This window comes from Mesocricetus auratus, unplaced genomic scaffold (genome assembly GCF_017639785.1).
Source record: "Mesocricetus auratus isolate SY011 unplaced genomic scaffold, BCM_Maur_2.0 Super-Scaffold_100031, whole genome shotgun sequence".
In the NCBI taxonomy this organism is placed as follows: Eukaryota; Metazoa; Chordata; class Mammalia; order Rodentia; family Cricetidae; genus Mesocricetus; species Mesocricetus auratus.
This window is the reverse complement of record NW_024429212.1, coordinates 12,853,437-12,874,188: the sequence shown is the minus strand read 5'-3', so window position 1 is coordinate 12,874,188 and position 20,752 is coordinate 12,853,437.

Here is a 20,752-nt window from a genome sequence, read left to right as displayed (position 1 = left end):
GATGAAAGGTTTAAACGAAACGAAGGGTGTGTGTGTGTATGTGTGTGTGTGTGTGTGTGTGTGTGTGTGTGTGTGTGTGTGAAACAGCGTCACAGCTCACATTCTCAGCTCACATTTAACTGTAAGAAATAAGCCTTATCCGGAATTTCCTGAGTCATGGTCACCAAAAGAGGTGGGAAAGACACAGAGTGCCATCCCCCCTACCTAGTGTCACTAGTTAGGTAGGGCAGCAGTCTGTCTGATGTAGTGCATAGTGGCATAGAAAGGAACCAATGACAGAGAGGTACTAGCTTGAGATCACGAGTTGTTTTTAGAATAATTTGGACAGGCTTAATGATCTTTTTGGACAGTGGAAAATTCTATAATTTAGGAAGACAAGTGATACTGACTGAGGATTGGGCTAGCTGTGTTACATACAGAGACAAAGTTGAACAAAGTTGTCTCTATATGTCCTTTTGTATACATACCTTATGCATGTACACAAAGTATATACATAACTTACCCATGTATACAAGTACCCATTTCACATGTATATGTATGCATATGAATATTGTATTATAGACCATAACTGAAGCTTTTGTATCCTAATCTGTCACTCCTCTGTCTCTTCCCCTCTTCATCTACTGAAATTCTCTATTTTGTTCTTGGATTCTGTGAATTTGACTCTTTAGATTCTGAGTTTAGGTGAGGTCATGTGGGGTTTTTCTTTCTGTGTTTGGATTATTTTACATGACACTATGTCCTCCAGGGTCATCTCCACTGGCTTCTAAGTTCGTTTATTTTGTTACAAGTGATTAAAATAAAAACAGAAACAATTATCTTAGAACATTTATATTCCCAAATATCAAACAATTAGATTCAAAGCTAGAAATTCTAAAACCTTATCCATGTGACCCTGAATCTGCTCACTAAGTGTTCTGAAGTGAACAGTGCTTCTGATATCCATTCCTTAGATAAAAGACATTAGGCTAAGTGATTAACTCCTTACCATTAAGATTCTGGATATATCGAACTGAGTTATTATTGCTGTTTCAAGTTTCCTTCATGGGAACTCTGTGCTTGTTTTCTTTGTGTATGGATGACATCTTAGACTCTGAATCATTTTATATACACAGCAGGAACATATCCATTTTCCTTAGCAGACAGACTTAAAATGAAGAACTATTAACTCAAACTCAGGTCAACAAATGATCTATGCCTTATCGGCAAAGGTTTGCATGTAAATTATCCTTTGGAGTCTCAGGGTCTCAGACAATTATGCTAATAACTCAGAAATCACATTTTATGGTGTCCAGAGGTGTAGCACGAAAAAATAAAAAGACCCAGAGGATACATATTTGGGTTCAAGATTCAAGCTGATGATCAGAGAAGCAAAGCAACCAGCCAGTAGCTCTTACCTCTACCTCAACTCAGACCTAGGAACAATCTTCAAACTTCTACTGACTTCACTGACTCTCAGATTCACTCAGACTGCTATGTTCTCCTCAATGTGGCTAGAGACTCTAATCAATGCCTTCCTATCCTCGATGTGACTGAAGAAAGAATACCAGCTCTGAGACCCTGTTCCTGTCTTAAATACCTCTCATGAATCCTGGGATTAAAGGGCGTGTGATCCCAAGTGCTGAGATCATCTTTGTGTGAGCTGTTCATCTTTAGGACTGGATATATTTTGTGTAGCTCAGTGTGACCTCGAACTAACAGAGATCCATCTACCTCTACCACCCAAGTGGTAGGATTAAAGGTATGTACCACCACTACCACCTGACTTCTATAGCTTGTGGCTGACTTTGCTTTCTGTACCCTCAGGCAAGCTTTAATCAATCATAAATAATGTATCACCACACAGAAGTGTGAGTGGTGTGTGTGTGTGTGTGTGTGTGTGTGTGTGTGTGTGTGTGTGTGTGCAGCCATATGCCTATCCCAACATTCCTGTGGAGTTCAGAAAACAATTTTTGGGAACATCTTGTTCAAGCATGGGCTCTTGTCTCTGATTGCTATGAACTCTATCCTTGTGTGTTAGCCTTCCATCTTACTGTAGGACTTCTGAGATTACAGTTGCATCCAACCACATCTGGCTTCTTACCCGAGTTCCAGGCATTAAACTCAGATTGTCAGGATCCCGCACTCTCTTCTACCAGATTCTGCATCCTTCCTGTGTAACAGTGCTTCTTCCTACCATCTTGAAATCATTTATTCTCTTATTTCCCACTCTAGTCTTCAGATTCCCCAAGGACAGGACATGCTGCTCTATTCTACTTACCGGCTATCAAAACCAACAATCAAGAAATAACAGAAGTGGTACTGCCTCGCACAATCTTATTCATCAAAAGGAATCAATCATTTGAGCTTCACTAAAAGACAAACTCATTGAAAGGCTGTCCGATATTTAAAGTATATATGGACTTACTTGATGTATGTGAAGCTTTATAATTTCCCCAACTGAGAAGTTGAGGAAATTCTTTGTGTGTGTGTATAAATTCTTCACCTTTGCCATTAGGTCTGGCATCCTACTCAGGGTTTTACTTTAGAGATGTAAAGAAACAAGAGTCAGGCTCAAGCCATTGCTGTCACAAAGATGATATGCCCCTGTAGTGGCTGTGTAGCCTCTTGACTTTACTGTCTTCTTCTGGAGAGTGTGGAAACACAGATCACCCTTAGTTACTTATGCCAAGACTGTGTGCAAAAGTGGTGTTTAGGTGCTGCAAGAATCAGGGATGCTTAACATAAAGCTTCACCACACAGCCTTGGGGAAACTCCATCTTTCAATTTTAGAATCTGGTATAACATGGTAAAACGAAAACTTTCCTTCTCTTCCCGCTTAAAAATTGTTGTAGTGCAATGCAGAAAATCACCGAAAGGAATACCTCTGCTGAGTGGACTCTCAGGCTCAAGACCTTCTGGAAGATGCTGCAAAGTAATCTGCTCTTATTTTGAGGGGACATTGGAAAATAATCATGAGTTTAGAATCAAGGAAAATAGCATTGTGTTCTGACCACGACTGTTCTACCACACCGCAGTACATATTTGATGAGGGTTGTAACATCTGGTTCTAAATGTCAGCCCGGACTCTGAGAAGATCATCACCCTTGTCATCGGACGTTGCATCATGGTGATGCATTTTCAGATACTTTCTTGTCATGGTAACAAGGTTTCTGCCACTGAAAGGCCCCAGTGACAATTGGATCTACAAACCACAGTTCATCAATTGATTGCAGGTGTTTCCCCTTGGAAAACAAAACGTGCATTGCATACTGAGAGGAGAAGGAAAATTGATTTTCAATGGCACACAATCTGGTGAGAACTGAAATGTGGCTTTGGGGTACAAATCCTCCAGCATTACCATATAAAATACATTGCATTTATAAAATGCCATACCAAAGATGCCAATACTAATAAGAATTTGTAAATTGAAAATTAATTTTAATATACTTAGAAAGGGCAGGGACAAACCCTTTTCCTAATTACTGGAAAATAAAATCTCCAACTATGTAGTCTTATCCAAACTTAACCTTATGGAAATCATTAATGGTCTCATTATACTTTGAAATTCTTTTTATAAAGTATTTCTTAACATCCATAAAAGAATGATCCGTTGAAAAACAAGCCTGTTTTCCATTTAGGAACCTACTGTTAACATACATAATCTTCCATTCCCCATGTTGAGAACATCATTCCATATCTCTATTGATTTCCTTTCTCATATTTGATGTTTGACACAGTTCTAGCCCGTTGGGAAGTCTTTTCAGGTCTGATTTTCTTCTTGGGCAGCATCGTTAGACTCTAGTGAAGGCCAACTCTGTTCCCTTCAGTAACCGTCTGCCTTCACTCTGCTCAGTGAGGTTTGCTCTGGAGGACTGCACTAACACAGGCTTCTCTCAACCTGTGCTCCATGCCTTAGGGTCTGAATCAGCCACTGTATATGGGAATCATCTCCAACCAAGTTGAAACAGGCTTTATCTGGTGTTATTTCTCTTTGTTTTTGTATTCTGAATGGCGTTTGAAGCTGGAAAGACTGTTGGCTCATTCTTACAAAACAGGGTTCTGTGCTACCAAGGCTACAAATGGGTTGACTGATTAATTGATTATTTGTATTTGTGTGTGTGTGTGTGTATAGTGTGCATGCCCATGTCCATGCATGTGTTTGCTTGTGAGAGTGCAAGGATGCATACTCCAAGTCATGTTTGTTGAAGTCAGAGGTCAGCCTTCATTCTCCATTATTGTCTTCTACGTTCTTGGAGACAGGAAGGGTTTTCTGGTTACTTCTGTATATAGCAGATTGGCTGATCCAAAAGTTTCTGAGGAGGGTTCTCTTGTCTTTACCTCTTTATCATGCCTAAGGAGTACTTGGATTACAGACATGTTCTGTTGTGTCTGGCTTTGCTGAGGTCCTGGGGATTCGAATTCAGGCTCTCATACTTGCCCAGGAATTGCTTTACCCACTGAGCCACATGCCCAGATCCTATACATTTTTAAAGTATACATGGGGAAAGATGCAAGTAATATCAAAAGTTTAAGGTAAAAATGTCCAGACGTGTGATCCTTACATGTTAAGGTCATTCTTCATGACTGCTCAACCCATCATTTCTGTGCCCTGATAAACTCAATTTAAAACTCATTCTTTCCACCATGACTTCTTGATGAAATTGACCCTCTTCCAGATTGAGTAACTCTTTCTCTGGAATTTTCTTCAGAGCCAGTTTATGAGTCATTCAAGGAAATAAGTCTCATTACTTTGTAATCACACCTCATTTCAACCCCAAATAGAATTACATAGCTTGATCACTCACTTAATTCACTAGCTTTGGCTCTAAAAGACTTCCATTATTTCCGAACATGAAAGCTGTCCTCTGAAGATGGAGACTCGTCAGCACTGACTATGTAGAGTAACTGTGACAGGCTCCGAAGAGGCTTCCAGCTTCTGGGTTTAGGGTAACCACATGAGGGCCTTGATACACCACTTGAATTGCTCTTGTTAAGGCACCAATGGCTGCCCTCTGGCTACACACAACAATAACTTTGTGGCCCCCGTACTTATCACCCATCTGACAGACGATAAAATAACTTGCCACCTTTTCCCTTTTTGGAGTATTTTAATTTTTTAATTTTTTAATTTAAATTAGAAACAAGCTTGCTTCACTTGTCAATCCCAACTCCCTCTCCCTCCCCTCCTTCCCCATCCCCCACTAACCCCCCCAGCCCTACACCCAATCCCCACCCTGTTCCCCTGGAGTGGATAGAGAAAATGTGGTACTTTTACACAATGAAGTACTACTCAGCGGGGGGTGGGGGGGTTTTAATCTTGAAATCTCTTCATTTTTTAACTTTGACTTTCTTCTGTCTTCATCCTTGTCTTCTTTCTCACCCACCACCTTTCATAGACAACAGGACAGGCGCTTATGCAGGGTCATCATTTATTCTGTAACCAAAGGGTTGTTCACTTATTCACTTGATTGCTAATTTCCGACTTGTCACACTGTGTAAGCATCGATTTCTTTTCCCTGCCATCTGAGCATTCTCAGTTGAATTTGAATTCTAGATTTCCATCTCAGGATTTTTTCTTTCCTCCTTGACTATCACCAACAAGGTACGACAAGCTCAGTAACTCAAAAATGAGCTCTTGACTCACTCTGCCGCGCCCAGATTTTCCTGTGGTTTTCCTTGCACACACAGATGGCAACCACATCTTTCCAAATGCCTTGGTCCCTATCCTTTACCTTTTCCCTCCCGCATGTTTCAGTTAATGGAACCTTGAATACTTTTCTTCTACGGCAGTTAATCCTCAGGACATCTGTTTTCACAAAATTCCCAGGACATGGATCCCTTCTTAATATTTTTAATGCCACCATCCCCTCCCAGAGCTACCTTTCTCTTGGAGCATTCTAAGGGCTTCATGACCTTCCCAACTTTTCTGTTAGCCCCTGGTACTAAGTTGTTATCGAGGTGTTCAGAGAGAATTTCCTCTCAAAATCTCTTTGGATAATATCCTCTCTCTTCTGCTTTAGTCTGCTTTATGTTGCTATGAGACTATACTGGTACCAGAGTCCTGCAAGGGAACATTCATGATGGCATCAGTAGTGCTGAAGCAGAAAGGGAATCCGCTGTACCTGGAAGCCGTCAAGGCATGAGGTTGTAAAAGGGTTTGGAGAGATGGCTCAGCAGTTAATACCACTGACTGCTCTTGTAAGAAATCCAGGCTTGATTCCTCAAACCAACATTTGTGATAAACAACTGTTGCAGAAGGTGAGATATACTTTTTAGCCTCCAAGGTCACCAGACAGGCAGATGGTGCGCAGACATACACACATGCAAGGCACTACCACACAGAACCATTTCAAAACCTACTGAAGAATTAACATTCTTATACAGTTTTAAAGGGACAGTGTGAGACTAGCCTGAATCTGCTTGCAAGGGGGGAGAGATTGCCTTTCACTAGGTATCATTTCTCAAAGATTCCAGACACCACCTTGTGCCTCTGGGCACATCATGAACATGGGAGCACATGAACATGGTAGACACACTCCAATGACGTCACCTTCTCAAACTTTCTCCCTCAGAATGAATCTATGTGTTCTTAAAATGGCTAGCAGGATTCTTCCTCTCTAGACCTCACTTTTTTGCCTGCCTGTGCCTCTTTTCCTAACCCCCCGATTACCCTCGGTAGGTTATGGCACAGGCCTTCACAATGTTTTATCAAACACGGCACAATAAAATTGGCTTTGTGTACATTTCCGTCAACTCTCTCAGCCTCAAGTATCTTTCCAGGACTGCCATCCAGCTGTGTCCCACAGATCCTCCAGGCATTTCCTAAGTGCCACTACGTCACTGAGGGTGACCCCCACCCCTCTAAAGCTACAGCCACCATCAGAACAGGCTGCCTCAGCCTGTGCCCCTAAAGCTGATCATTTATCTATTGTCTTTCACTGTACTGATTATCATTTTATGAATAATCTAAAACATTTTGCATTTTTTTCTGACAGTTTCACATATTATATAATTATGTTTCATAGTTTTATTATTCATTTATTTAGTTGCCACCAACAAGACATGAGCTGAAGGAAGGAATGGATTTATAATTATTTTTTTCCTTATTTTGTTTCAATTCTTTCCAAAGGCCTAGACTTATAATTAACACATCACCAGAGTTTAGTGAGTGTTGTGAAACTAAAGGAAAAAAATTAATAAATAACTGCCTCTTTGGTATCACTAATCTATGTCTGTCTGTGAATTCATACTTGTTTGAGGTCAAGGAGTGCCTTTTTTTGTTAATAACTCTTATTGAATGATTACAGCACGTTTATATGGAGGCACTCAATAAATGCTTCCCGAATGCTCACCGTTTAGAAATGTAAGATTTTCAATGTTCATGTCAATGTGAAGTTGCCTATAAATATATCATTTTTAGAGTGTTAACAACAAAATACATAGATTCATACATGGAAAACCAATCTTGGCTAATATAATTAGTCTTTATTTTTTTTACTATCAATTATGACAATGCAAGTGCTACTGTTGAGTTATGCACCATTTTGTTGATAGACACTTTGGTGTACAAAGCTTCAGACTGAATTTTCCCCACAGAATTGGCACATATTTTTTAGTATAAGCAGTGAGAATCAGTGGTGGGAGTTAAGGAACAGATAAAACAAAATTGAATATTCATAAAACGTGACAAAAACACTGGAAACTTTTTATCAACATGGCATAATTTTAAAAATAAAAGACTGGGCTTAGAACTAGGTACAAATGTCACTCCCTGACCACACCTTAGAGAGGAGGATGGAGAATGTAGGTAGCTAAAAACTGAGCAGGTCAGTTGTGAGATTCCCCAACTTCAGTGAAGATAGCAGATATAGACACTGTGCGAAGTGCATGGTGAAGGTTCTCACTATGCATTGAAAAAAGTCTCTGAAGCCAGGTGGTGGTGATGCACACCTTTAACCCCAGTACTAGGGAGGTAGAGGCAGGTGCATCTCTGAGTTTGAGGCTAGCCCATGTCTACAGAGTGGGATTGAGGACAGCCAGGGCTACACAGAGAAATCTGGTCCCGAAAAACAAACAAAAATTGCTGAATATATTATCTAGCAGTAAATAAACACTCCTGCCCCCTTTTCACTAGTCACAATCTTTTGTCCTTCATACACACCCCCTAGGAAAAAAACACTTTATATCATTTAGATGGAGCTTTTCAATAGATTCTCTATTTATTTACATATGTGTGCAGATGTGTACAGCTATAAACACACATCCATAGGTTTCACATTTAGGTGAGTATGGTGTGTAGTATGGTTGAATATATTTATTGTTTAATATTTGTATATATTAAATCTATCTCATTCTTTATAATGAATATATAATATTCATAAAAGCAATATTATGTCAGTGTTGAGAGACATTGAATTATTTCCAGTTTTTCAAATTTACATCCAAGGTAAAAGTGACTCTTTTAGGTAAATATGCCAGTGTTTCTTCAGGGCAATCCTTTGAGAAGCAGTACTGTTGGATCAAAGGGAGCCTGAGATTTGCATTTTATCTTTGCTGTAAAATTGGCTACATTTATGCTGCCAAAGACACACATAGAGATGTGTTGTAATCTATGTAAGACTTTACCCAACCTAATTTTGGTGGGTAAGAATGAATTCGTGTAATCTTTGGATTCTTATTTGTTTTTCATTCTTTGCTATTAGATGAGTTTATAGGATTTCTTTTCTATGTAACTATTTTTAAGTGCACACCTTTTTTCTCCACAATTTACCATTTTTTAAATTTCTTTCTTCTTTTTTCATTAGCTTAATAGTCTTTTGGGCAGAGAAACCATTTGGACAAAGTCAGCATTGGGAGGGGAAGAAGGAAATTAAGTGCATTCTCTAGCATTCTGTCCCCATTTTGTGAAATAGAAGAAAAGCCTAAAACCCAGAGAGGTTGGGCTAGTAATGATTAGCTTGGGCTTTGTACCGGAAGTCCCAGGGCATGTCTCAATTTTACTAGCCTTGTTTCAGGACTGATGTCCAACCTTGGCCCCAGAGAGGCTGACGTCCCCTGGAGTGAAGTCAGAGAAATTGTCTTTTCTTTTTCCCTCTTTCTTTATTTCTTGCTCCCCATATGTTAGTGTTGAGAACTGGAAGTTTGTGAAGTCATGCATTCTTCTAGCTTCTTCTCAAAGCCTTGTACAACCAGTTTGTAAGTGTCTGGGACAGAAAGGTTTAGCAGATCCTTGCTTCAGATGGCTCGCTGGGTAGGGGACCTGTGGCTGCTTTCCTCTGGTTACCTTTCCTAATTGGATTACCTAGTCCACATCAAAGTTAATCTTTGTTTACTTGTTAAGTGAACAGAAAACAGAATGCCTACATATCATATTCTCTCTCTCTCTCTCTCTCTCTCTCTCTCTCTCTCTCTCTCTCTCTCTCTCTCTCTCTCTCTCTCTCTCTCTCTCTCTCTCTCTTTCTCTCTCTCTCTCTGCCTCCCCTCTGTCTCTCTCTCAGACACACACACACACACACACACACACACACACACTACATGTCTACAAAATATTCCTTCCTAACTATTTTTACTCTATAGTTACATGCCTGTTTTCTGTCTCTAAATACAGTGTAACTTCAGTCTCATTGCCCCACCGACAAACCCCACCTTTACACAGAATGACATTGGAGAGAATTAGAAACAAAGATTTACTATGTAATTTTAAAACAAATTATTTTGGTTGTATATGTTTTGGCATTTTTCTTGCACATATCTGTGTACCTTGCATATGTAGTGCCCGCAGGGTTCAGAAAACAGTATAGGCTTACCCTGGACCTGGAGTTACGGGTGGTAACAATGTGGATGTAGGAAACTAAACTCCAGTCCTCTGCAAGTGCTGATCCATCTTAGCAGTCCCTCAATATGTATTCATTAATTACCTGAAGGTACATAAAGGTGTATATTTTGTATAGCCTCTTATCCCTAAAGTGAATTTCAGTATATAAAAATAAAGTCAGGTATTTGGGAAATGTTACCGCAAGAACATAACTGGCACTTAGGCATTATCACGGAAATTTGCTTAGACTTCAAACAAATCACCCAAACTCCCTGAAACGACCCCCACCCAAAACTCTTTGTTTCAATTGAATGCTCATAGCATATAGAAGTAATGGAACTGTTATCCTCTGGATGCATTAGACGGAAAAAACATACCTGTATGCATTAGTTTTGATTTATTTTACTGATCTGTTAAAGGTTTCAGGGATGATGAAGTGACATTTCTGGTCTGTTAGTGACACCTTCTTAAAATAACAAGCAGAAGATTTTATTAGTTGCTTGCATCTTGAGTCGTTTTTATTTATTCAGGATATGTTAAGGAAATTTCACCAAGAGATCTGGGTGACAAATGTACCAAACAAATGCGAACATTACAGGCTATCAGTCTGAAACTCATTTGCTCTGCAGCCACTTATAATGGCATGCTTTTAGTCAAACTACAAAACCTCAGTTGGTTCTATTTTTTCCTTTTTTATTAGTTGAGCTAAAGTAATAAATATCGTAGAGCACAAACATAACTAAGCCAATATTAAAACCCATTACACTTTTCCCCATGAAATGCACCTCAGGAGATACTGTGTGTATCCTGAATTTTTTGAGCAAAGAGAAGGAACTGTTGTTATTTGTGTCAGTGTGTATATGTGTATGTGACACAACTCGTTTTCAAAAGTATGTTTAGCGCAAGTGAAATATGACATTTAGATGACAAGATTACAAAGGGCATTTTCAATTAGCTCTCTTATTTTATTAGCATAATATTCCATAGGTTATAAACAGGATTTTTTTTGTAATTCTTGGGATGGAACTGAGGTTCTCAGCCCCTGCTAGGTATGCACTCTAGCAGTGAAGTTCATCCTCTATCCCAATTTTTTCTTATACATTGGGTTACAAATCCATTTCCATGCAGGTATATAATTTTATTTGAGTTTATTCATGACCTACACCACCTTCATTCCTATTAGCCTCTTAGTTCCTATAGACAGTTTTGGTTTGACACTGATATCATCTGTACATGTATGGCGTTATGTGTTTATATAAAATATAATACCTTCAAACTGGATAAACCATGAGATATTTGTCTTTCTGGTATTGAGTTGATACACTTCATATTATTTTTCCAGTTGAGTTCATTCTCTTCAAATGATGTGACCTCATTCTTCATTGTCTCTGAAATCATCCATTGTGAACATAGTTTTTGTCCACTTCTCTCCTGATGGAGCCTGAGGCTGGTTCCATAGATAATATGGAAAGTGCTGTATCAGTGTCATTATTTTCAACACTGTACCAAACCATGTTACCGTGAAGAGTTATCAATCTGTTGCTTTCATGTCTTGAATTTTGCAAGCAGAATTTTTTTAAAGTATGAGCTTTACAAGCTCACATTCTTTTCTATCGCTAACTCTTGATAACTTTCTTTTACTTATTAATTAATTAATTTTGGTTTTTCCGGACAAGTTTCTCTGTATATCTGTGGCTTTCATGGAACTCTCTCTGTAGACCAGGCTTTCCCAGACCTCAGAGATCCACCTGCCTTTTCCTCCTCATTGCTAAAATTATTTCTGTTTATGAGTATGTGTGTTCGTGTGTGTATGAGAGAGAGAGAGACAGAGACAGAGACAGAGACAGAGACAGAGACAGACAGAGAATATTACATATGTATGTTCAGGTACCTACAGAGGCTATAGATGCTCTTAACAGCTGATCCATATTTCAAGCCCTTACATGTTCTTTCTAGTATTTCTTGTAGGATCATACATTTAAAAACCATGGAGAGGAAAGTATCCAGAGTCATCTGAAGGGGAAGTCATATGTGATATATTCACATCAGCACAATCTTCATACTACAGATGAAGTAAACAACATTCACAATGTGTGTTTGGCCTTGTCTGCCCAGATACTAAATATTAGGTGAGAATTTGACCTCAGTTATTTTTGACTCCAAGCTTGTCACTTTAACCGGTAATGTCTACAGGGAGTATGTTTTAAGTGATGTGTACTGTACCACACATGTTAGACATGAGTTTAGTGTTTAATACAGTATTTACAATCTTATAATGATACCCCATTCTCTTAAGAATGGATCAATGCATGAGTTTTGGTTTTTGTTATTCTTTGGCTAGGAAAGTGATGATATTTTTTGTCTGGTTCTTTGGCCTACTAACTTTCACAGCCAGTGGCTATTTTAGATGTAAACAATTAGATCATAAATAGGGTAATCATTAAATCATGAATTACAACTAAATGGTGATTCATAGAAAGTCCATATTTATATCTACTTACCTTATAATCACATTTGTGATTTAAAAATGTTAAGTAATGACTCTAAGACTACATTGGCACATGTAGAATTATTTTTACAGACACAAAACTGGAAGTTTTTAAGTGAAATTCCAGGCACTCTAGTTCATAAGTTCATAAATCCAGTCGCTGATTTCTTTTCCATGTCATGAACTTGGGCCTGAGAATGGGGTGTTCTATGGACTACCATGATTCATTCCTTTCTTTCAACAGTTCTAGTTTCAAAAAAGTCAATTTGGTTTTTTCCCTTTACTTTTTTGGTGGGTATGCAATGTCTATACATGTAGCATCCTTTTCATTTCTCTTCTCTTTTCCTAAGTAAATTGGAAGCAGATATTGCCAGGCACTAGACATTTTAAAACTGTGTTTTGCTTCTGGGTTAAATGGGGAGGGCCTCATAGTCAGTGAAATCTCCAGCATACTTCAGGCTCTCCCATGCAATCCTATAATGAGAAATATCTATACAAAAGGAATCAGATGGCTTTGAAAAGGGATGGGAAGAAAACTAGATGACACAAGAGTGGTATGGATTGTATCTTTAAAAAGGCAAAGTATAAATGTTAAGAATCACATACAGTAGCTAATAAGAAGTTTAATAAATCAATCTTTAAATTCTCACAGAAAATTCATAGTACAGAGTGTGTATTATAATAATAGCTAGGGAAAATATATAGTATTTACTTTAGTGTGGAACATAACACACTTACAAAACCTAACTTTTTCTTAGCAGCTTAAGTTTAATGCCACTTATCATTTTCAGGGTTGAATTGTGTATGATTTTGAAAAGGCATGTTTTATCATTTCTAAGCTTATCAGATTTTTGTTGTTGTTAGAAAATTGGTTATTGGGTTTCTGTTTATATTAAGAAAATGCTTGAATTCACTCATCATCCCGGTACTGGAAAATAAAAATCATGTATGCAATTCTTGTTATCATATTAATATCCTTCATTTAGGAAGTAATACTATTTAACAAATATTCACTCCAAAGATATAGCATTTCTTTGCCTCAAACTGGAGTGAGTCTTTCCCAAAGACCTTCCTAAAATAACAGCAGCAGACTTGATATTAAGGTTGTAGACTCTTTTCTCCAATGTCTCTATAGTTATAGATAATGTGACTTAATGTATTTTTATTAATTTATTAATAATTAACATTATATCACCCTAGTGTTAGAGTATATACATAGTACTCAGTGATAAATGATGATTTACAAGACAACTGCCTGCTCTTAAGGAGATTAAAGTAAAGGGAAATAGGTTATAGAAGTATCTGTCTCAGTTTGCACTCTGTGTATAAAGAGGTATTGTAGCATCTTTCTTGGGGAGATGTCACAATATACCAAAACAGAAATAACCTCTACATCAGCTGAAAATGAGCCTCAAACAGGGGAATGCCAGGGGAAGGAAAATGTCCAAAGGGAAAATAAGTCATCATGGGAGCAGGGGGCTGTGAGTACAGCTGAATTCTGGACCCCAACCTTAGAGGATGAGATCACAGATAAGGCTGTAGAGGTTTGCTGGGGTGCATTATGAGGGATTTGGTCGCCACCCCATGTATTCTGGGCTTTCTTCCTTAGATGATCTATAGTAGTGAACTGGAGGGATTTGCGTTTCACAAAGCTCAATAGCTGAAGTAGAGTTAACGCCTTAGTGTGGTTTGGGATTATAAGGTCTTCAGATGCAGTAGTAACCTGACTAAGGGGTGACATCTTCCTATTGAGTGATGGTGGCCTATTGGAAGAGCAGATCAGTACACAAATGTCAGAGAGTGTCAGGAGATCTTCCTGCCTTGTTAGTGTTGCCATTGAGAAGGAGAGAAGTAAGCTTTCATGCATAGCAATCAAGTGATAAGATAAACAATGCTTTATAAAGTTAGGGAACACTAGACATGGGACATCTCTCTTTAGAAAAATTATGGTCTTCATTTGACAATGAAAACATACTCATTGCAGGTACATGGCTGTGCTTTGAAAGTTTGAATGGGGAAATCTAATGTATGGGAAGATATTAGCTGGATAAATTGACTTGGGTACCAAACATAATTAATTGTTATAGAATGTTTTTTTTGTACACTAAGATGTATCTTTGCCAAGGTGCCTTCTGATTGGTTTAATAAAAGTTCTGACAGGTTGGTATCTAGGCAGGGGGTATGGGCGGGACAGACAGACAGACAGACAGACAGACAGACAGAGGCCATCGGAAGGAAGAAGGACAGTATCTCAGGAGTCTTCAGAAACACAGAGTGAAGCAAGATAAACGTTCTGTGTTGAAAGACGTTACATCCACATATCAGAGTGTAGGAAAGAAATATGGTTTAATTTAAGATCTACGAGTTAACTAGTAACCAGCCCTAGCTATTGGCTGAGAATTTATAATTAAAAGTGAGTCTCTGGATGGTTATTTGGGTTGGCTGCTTAGACACAGAGAAACTCCGCCTGTAATTAATGGAATGAGGTGACCGATGATCAACAACTGTGCTTTTGTTGTTAGTGAAAAACAGTGAGATAGGGTAGGAGAAAAGTTTCAAAGTTTTGGCAATTTCATTGCTAACTTTTGTTCCTGTGTTCCTCCAAGGAAAGATGGAGTTTCTGAAAGTGCTTAAGATGTGTAAGCTAAGAAAGTAGACATGTATTCAGCCAAAAGTTAATTTAGCTGACAGTTCTGTGTGTGCAGTTGTGCTAATGATAAAAATTAGCTAAAATAAAAGCAAGCTATCTCGGTTTCAAGAAAGGCAAAATGATTGCCTAGCAGATAGTATGTCACACAAAAAGGATTCCCAAATTGCTAAGCGCTGCTTTCATCTGCTGCCTGCTGTCATTCTATACCCCTATCTATTAGAAAGTTCCAGAAGGCATCCTAAACTACTTTCTGTACTGCTCATTTCAGAAACTTCACTGAATCTCTATCTTCTTTATACCACACTTTTCCTGGAAAACATTGGTCCTGGAAACAATGTGGCTGGCTTTGAACACAGATGGGGCATTATAAGGCAACAAAATGAGGAAAAATAATAACTGGTCATAAACGCTCTGTCTATATAAGAAAGCAGAAGTGCACCCAATATTACAGTTGCTAAGTGTGACGAATAATGCTTATAAAATCGAATAGTTGATGCAATAGTGATTTATTAATTGAAGTGCTTTCGTATCAACCCACTTAAGGGTTCAGGTTGGCTACCGGAACCAAATCCTGCTTGGTGACAATGAGCAGCCAGCTGCTCACATTGTGAGGAACACGACTTTCCTGAGGTCTTACAGTGCACTTGAGCACATCGGCTCTTCCTCCCAGACCCCTCACATTCTATTTCTGTCTCTCTAGAGCCTCAGATGACAATCATGATAAATTGCATCACACTTTTAGGTGGTTTGTGATGAACACGCATTTCCACTGGGGACTCCAAACTCAAGCTCTGACAAAAACACTTAGAAATGTGTGCTTGTCTCTTTTCTCCTTTGTCTTTGTTAGAAATGAAAAGGAAGCCAGTTAGCTCCCCCAAATCTTCACTAAAAGTGCATAGCAGTAATACTTTCTGCCCAAAATCATAAGATTTCTATTACTTTGTATGTCTACACTGTCGTCTGTATTTATTTATCTTCATGGTCTTCTTTGTATATCCAGCTATTATAGTCTAGGCCTTCAATTTTTAATTTTTAAATACTTATTTACTTTACAGGTGTGAGAATCTGGCTTACATATATGTCTGTGTGCCCCATGCATGTCTAGTATCCATGAAGGCCAGAAGAGGGGGTTCCGTACTCTGGAAGTAGAGTTACACATGGTTGTAAACTCCTATGTGGGTTATTTGTAGTAGGGCCCAGGTCCTCTCTGCAAGAGCAAAAAAAGTACTCTTAAAATCACCGATTTAATTGTCCAGATCCATACGGTCTAGATTGTTAAGTGTCCCCTGAAGGATAAGGTCACCTGATAGAGCTTACTTGTGACCTGTTGTGGTATTAGGGAGAAGTGGAACTTTCAAGATTGAGAGGCCGGTGGAAGAAAGGGAGGCCACTGATGGCAGGCCTTCGACTTTGACAGGGCTTCTGGAGCCTCGCTCTTCTGTCTCTTTGGTTCCCTGACACCACTGGATAATCAATTTTCCCTGTCACACAAATCTGCTGTGATAGACTACCTCACTGCAGGGCAAGCAAACATTTAATGAAACCATGAGCCAAAAATAGTTCCTCTTTGTAACAAACTATAGAAATGATTCCTGAAAGCATAGTCGTGGTAGTTTCTTCTTTATAAGTTATTTCAGATATTTTTGTCATACCAATAGTAAGCTGGCAAACACATTACCCATATATTGTAACCATTATTGTTCAATTTTATAGTAGAGAAAAATTAAATGGAATAGAAGTTAGGGCTACATGGCTTTATTTTTAAAACAATGGGAGGTTTTCTCTTTGGAATATAAGAGTTCTCTTTGCACATAGATCGTAGTGGTTAGTTTATCAATAAGGTTTTTGGTTTTTGTCTGAGGGGTTAATGCACTTCATTGCCTGAAAATGGAGCCTTTTTAGCATAAATAGAATTCATAAATTAAGCCTGCTGTTTTGTCAAAGTGAACAGGACAGCCACCTCCGATAAGAAGCACAATGGCCTGCCAGTTCTCATGAGCAAATTTCTTGCTTTGGGTCATTTAAACTGTGAAGCATTCTTATCTTCCTCTCTCCTGAAGCTGCTCAAAACCTTAGCCCCATAATGTCTCCAAAATCCTTGCACATCAGCGTGTAAGCTTTGATAGCTCTGGAAGACGGGAAAATCTCAACTAGTAAAATGAGGCTGGCTGTTGGGTTAGTACTAGTCCCCTCACAGTGTCTCACAGTGAAGACTCCTCATACCAGCAGCTCTTGTAAGTGAAGATAAAGCCTTGTGAATATTCTGTGAGTATGAAAGCAGTGCGAATATTCTTCTGTGAGCTGTGGTTTCCTGACCTGCTCACCACTGGTTGTTAACCTGTGCTGTGGGTTACAACCCTTTTGGGGGGGTCACATATCAGACACCCTGCATATGAAATATTTACCTTATGATTTGTAATGGTGACAAAACTACAGTTATGGAGTAGCAATGAAAATAATTTTAACTGTACTAAAGTTTTGCAGCGTTAGGACGATTGAACACTACAGCTTATTTGAATATTCACTGATTTGCTTATTATTCCAAAGGTTGTTTGCTGTTAATTGGTTATGTTGCATGAGTACTTGGGGTTTACAAAGCTGTGGAATCTTCAGATCTAGCTCCTCTGGAGTAAAAAAAAAACAAAAACAAAAAGGTTTAGGCTTATTTTTTTTCCCCTATCATGTGTTCTTATACAAGTCCTCAGTCCCTTTTATCCTGAGAAGCCGAATACACCAGAACCTGATTGAGGACCTGTTGTCATCGAAGTAAATGTTCATTCAGAAAATTCAAGGAACTTTTTGATCATTAATAAATGGTCAACAATTATAAATGAAGAAAACTAGCAATGGATGAGGCCCAGAGGTAGAGGCAAAAGCACTAGTGAGAAAAGGGAGAAGATAACGTGAAATAAAGACTACGAAATGGTGTTAACTGCAGACTGGTGGTGTTTGCTACTGAACCCCGTGATGAAATTTTACCACTAAGCTCTGCAGGAAGCAGAGACATTTGGAAGGTCTTGGCTGGAAAGAATGGAGGATGCAGTCTTGTCAAATGTGAGTCCTTCCAAGGAAGGATTTGGACACAGACATTCAGAAAAGAAGGACGATTCGAAAGCACGGAGAAAAATGACCATCCGCAAGCCCGGGGGAACCACCCTGACAATGTCATGCCGTTGGATGCAGACCCTCTCTATTGTAATAATACAGATTTCTGTTTTATAAGCCACCTAGTCTGTGATTTGTTACAGAAACTAATAAAGCATCACTTTATTAGAGAGGAAACTAATAAAGTATCGGATTTGAAAAGCCAATAAAAGACAGTTGCTGGGCAAGTAATGTACTTCCACCATTATAGTAACTGTGCAGTAGAAATTATTTTGTCAAAAAAGCCAGCCCATTCTATGTGATGGGATGCCTTGCTCAACCTTGATGAGAGGGGGAGGGGCTTGGTCCAGCCTCAACTGATCATGCCAGGCTTTGTTGACTCCCCATGGGAGGCCTTACCCTTTCTCAGAAGTGGATGGGGTAGATGTGGGGGAAGGTAGGGGAGGAGGACAGGAGGGATGAGGAGCTGTGCTTGGCATGTAAAATGAATTACAAAAATAGAATACAATAATTAATTTATCTAGACATTAAGGGGTTACAAGTGAGACAACGAATACCTGAAGCATACACGGCGGTTGGGGGTTGGCGGGGAGAGGGAACATGCATGGGGAGTCTAAAGTCAAGTGGGAATGGCTTTTAAGGTTGGAGTCAGGGATTTAAACATTAGGGGAAGTCACAGTAGTGATGCTGATGGGGACAGCACATTCTTATATCGAATACCTTCTTTGTGTCAGGTGCAACATTAAGTGATGTAGCGCTTCTCTGTTTTCAGGGTATTTTTCTGTTATAGCTGTGAACTTGAAGTTCAGAGAAGTTAAGTCTTCTATTCGCTGAAGCTCTCACAAGCTAGAATTTTCAGCGCAAATGTAATCTGAACTCAAGTATGGGCCAACAGAATTGTGTGGACACCTGCTGTTCCTGTAGTGGGTGACGGATGTGTTCAAAGGATCAACTAACCTTAAGAAAGGTCATCTCTGTTCCATACGGCTCATCAAAGTTCTTGAGTCCGTATTAGATCTTGAAATCTTTTTATACTTCCGAAATCGATTACAGTCCATCATGCTATCCTGGAGACTTTGGTACTTAAGCCTAAGTACATTCCTCTGGCCTAAATATTTCAGGTTATTATGAATTTACTTTTGTCCCTCCTGAAACCTTGTTCAGTCACATGGAGAGAAGTTCACATTAGACTCTCCTCCTGTACCTAACATTTCTGAAACAGAAGGAAGGAATTGTGGCTAAGGTCTCTCCAAGGTCACAGCCAAATATATGAAACAGTCAGGAAGGCCACATATTGATTTGCATAAAATATGCCCAGAATTTGCATTCAAATGCATTTTAATCTGCATGAAAGTCTATTATTATGTCTTAAGAGTATAAATTTTATAATTGTTCCTCTTTTAAAGCTGTCACTTATTTTTTTGTGTGTGTGTGTAGCCACGCCCCCTCACTTCTTTCAATCCTTGGCAGGATTTCTGCCTTCTCTGGGAAGCCTTCTTTAGGTGATTTAGCCAAGGTGTGATGCAAGTTTTGGTGCTGTTTACATGGGGAGCTCATCCCAGGAATTCTCCATCATTTCTTGTGCTTGTGTCTGTGAGAGTGTGTGTGTTGGCATGAAGTCAGAAGACAACTTTTGGGAGCGTGTTTTTTCCTTGTACACTTGGATCCAAGGCTTGAACCCAGACCCTCAGGCTTGCCCGTCCATTCTTTTCCTCCATCCGAAAGCCCATTACTAAATTATCTTCCTCTTCCTGACTAATGCCTGTCCTCAGCAATTGCTTTCTACTGCTGACAAAGACAAATGGTATAAGACAGAGTTAGAGAGTCAAGGCAGTCAGTGAATTAAAGGAAAGAGAATGATCTCAACTCTTAGAAACAAAATAGAGGTGAATTTTAGGTGCTAGGATAAGCTGGGGGAAATTTCTGGAAGTATTAATGGGAGGTTGATTGGTGGGATTAAGTTCTCTATCTTCTTACTTAATAGGAAGGTTGGACTAACCTCTCCCACAGGGACTAGGAAAAAGGAGTTCTATTCTAAAGACTGCCTTTCTGGAATGGCTCTCAGGTCTTCTAGTGTTTGTTAAGTTGTCCATCAGAAAAGAGGCTGGGGGGCAGTGAAAGAATTTATGATCATAAGTTTTCTCAAGTTATTCTGTGAAAATGAATGCCAGGGCTGTAGTGTCCGGAATAAACCTGATTACATTTAGTTGGGCTAAAGTCCAGCAGGCAGAAATATAATCACTGACGATTTTATTCATAGTCATATTCCTATGTCTTCCCTCTAGTTACCCTTGTTCTTTAACACCTCTGGTCTGGAGGACTTTCTGTGTTTATTTTATTAATGTAGTGGATGGGGAAAATCCTATGGTGTCAGCTGAGTCATAGCTTCTGTCAGACATGGGATTCAAGGAAAGTAGCTGCCTTTCAGCACAGTGTGCATTATAAAGTTACCTAACGAAAGTTTCCTACCTATCAATGAACTCTGATCAGGAGTTAGTTCACTTTAAATGTGGAAGAAAGAACTTGGTCCTTTATTTTTTGCCTAAGTTTTCAAAAGAAAATCTTCAAGCTTTAATGGAACTGCTGATCTGCAGAAAGCAATGATCTTGCATGATCTCTAGAGTGGAGAAACTGTTGCGTCAATAGTGACACATTGGGAAGCATGAGATGGTTAATGGGCTTGTTCTTCCACTATATTTGTGACCTTGAGGAG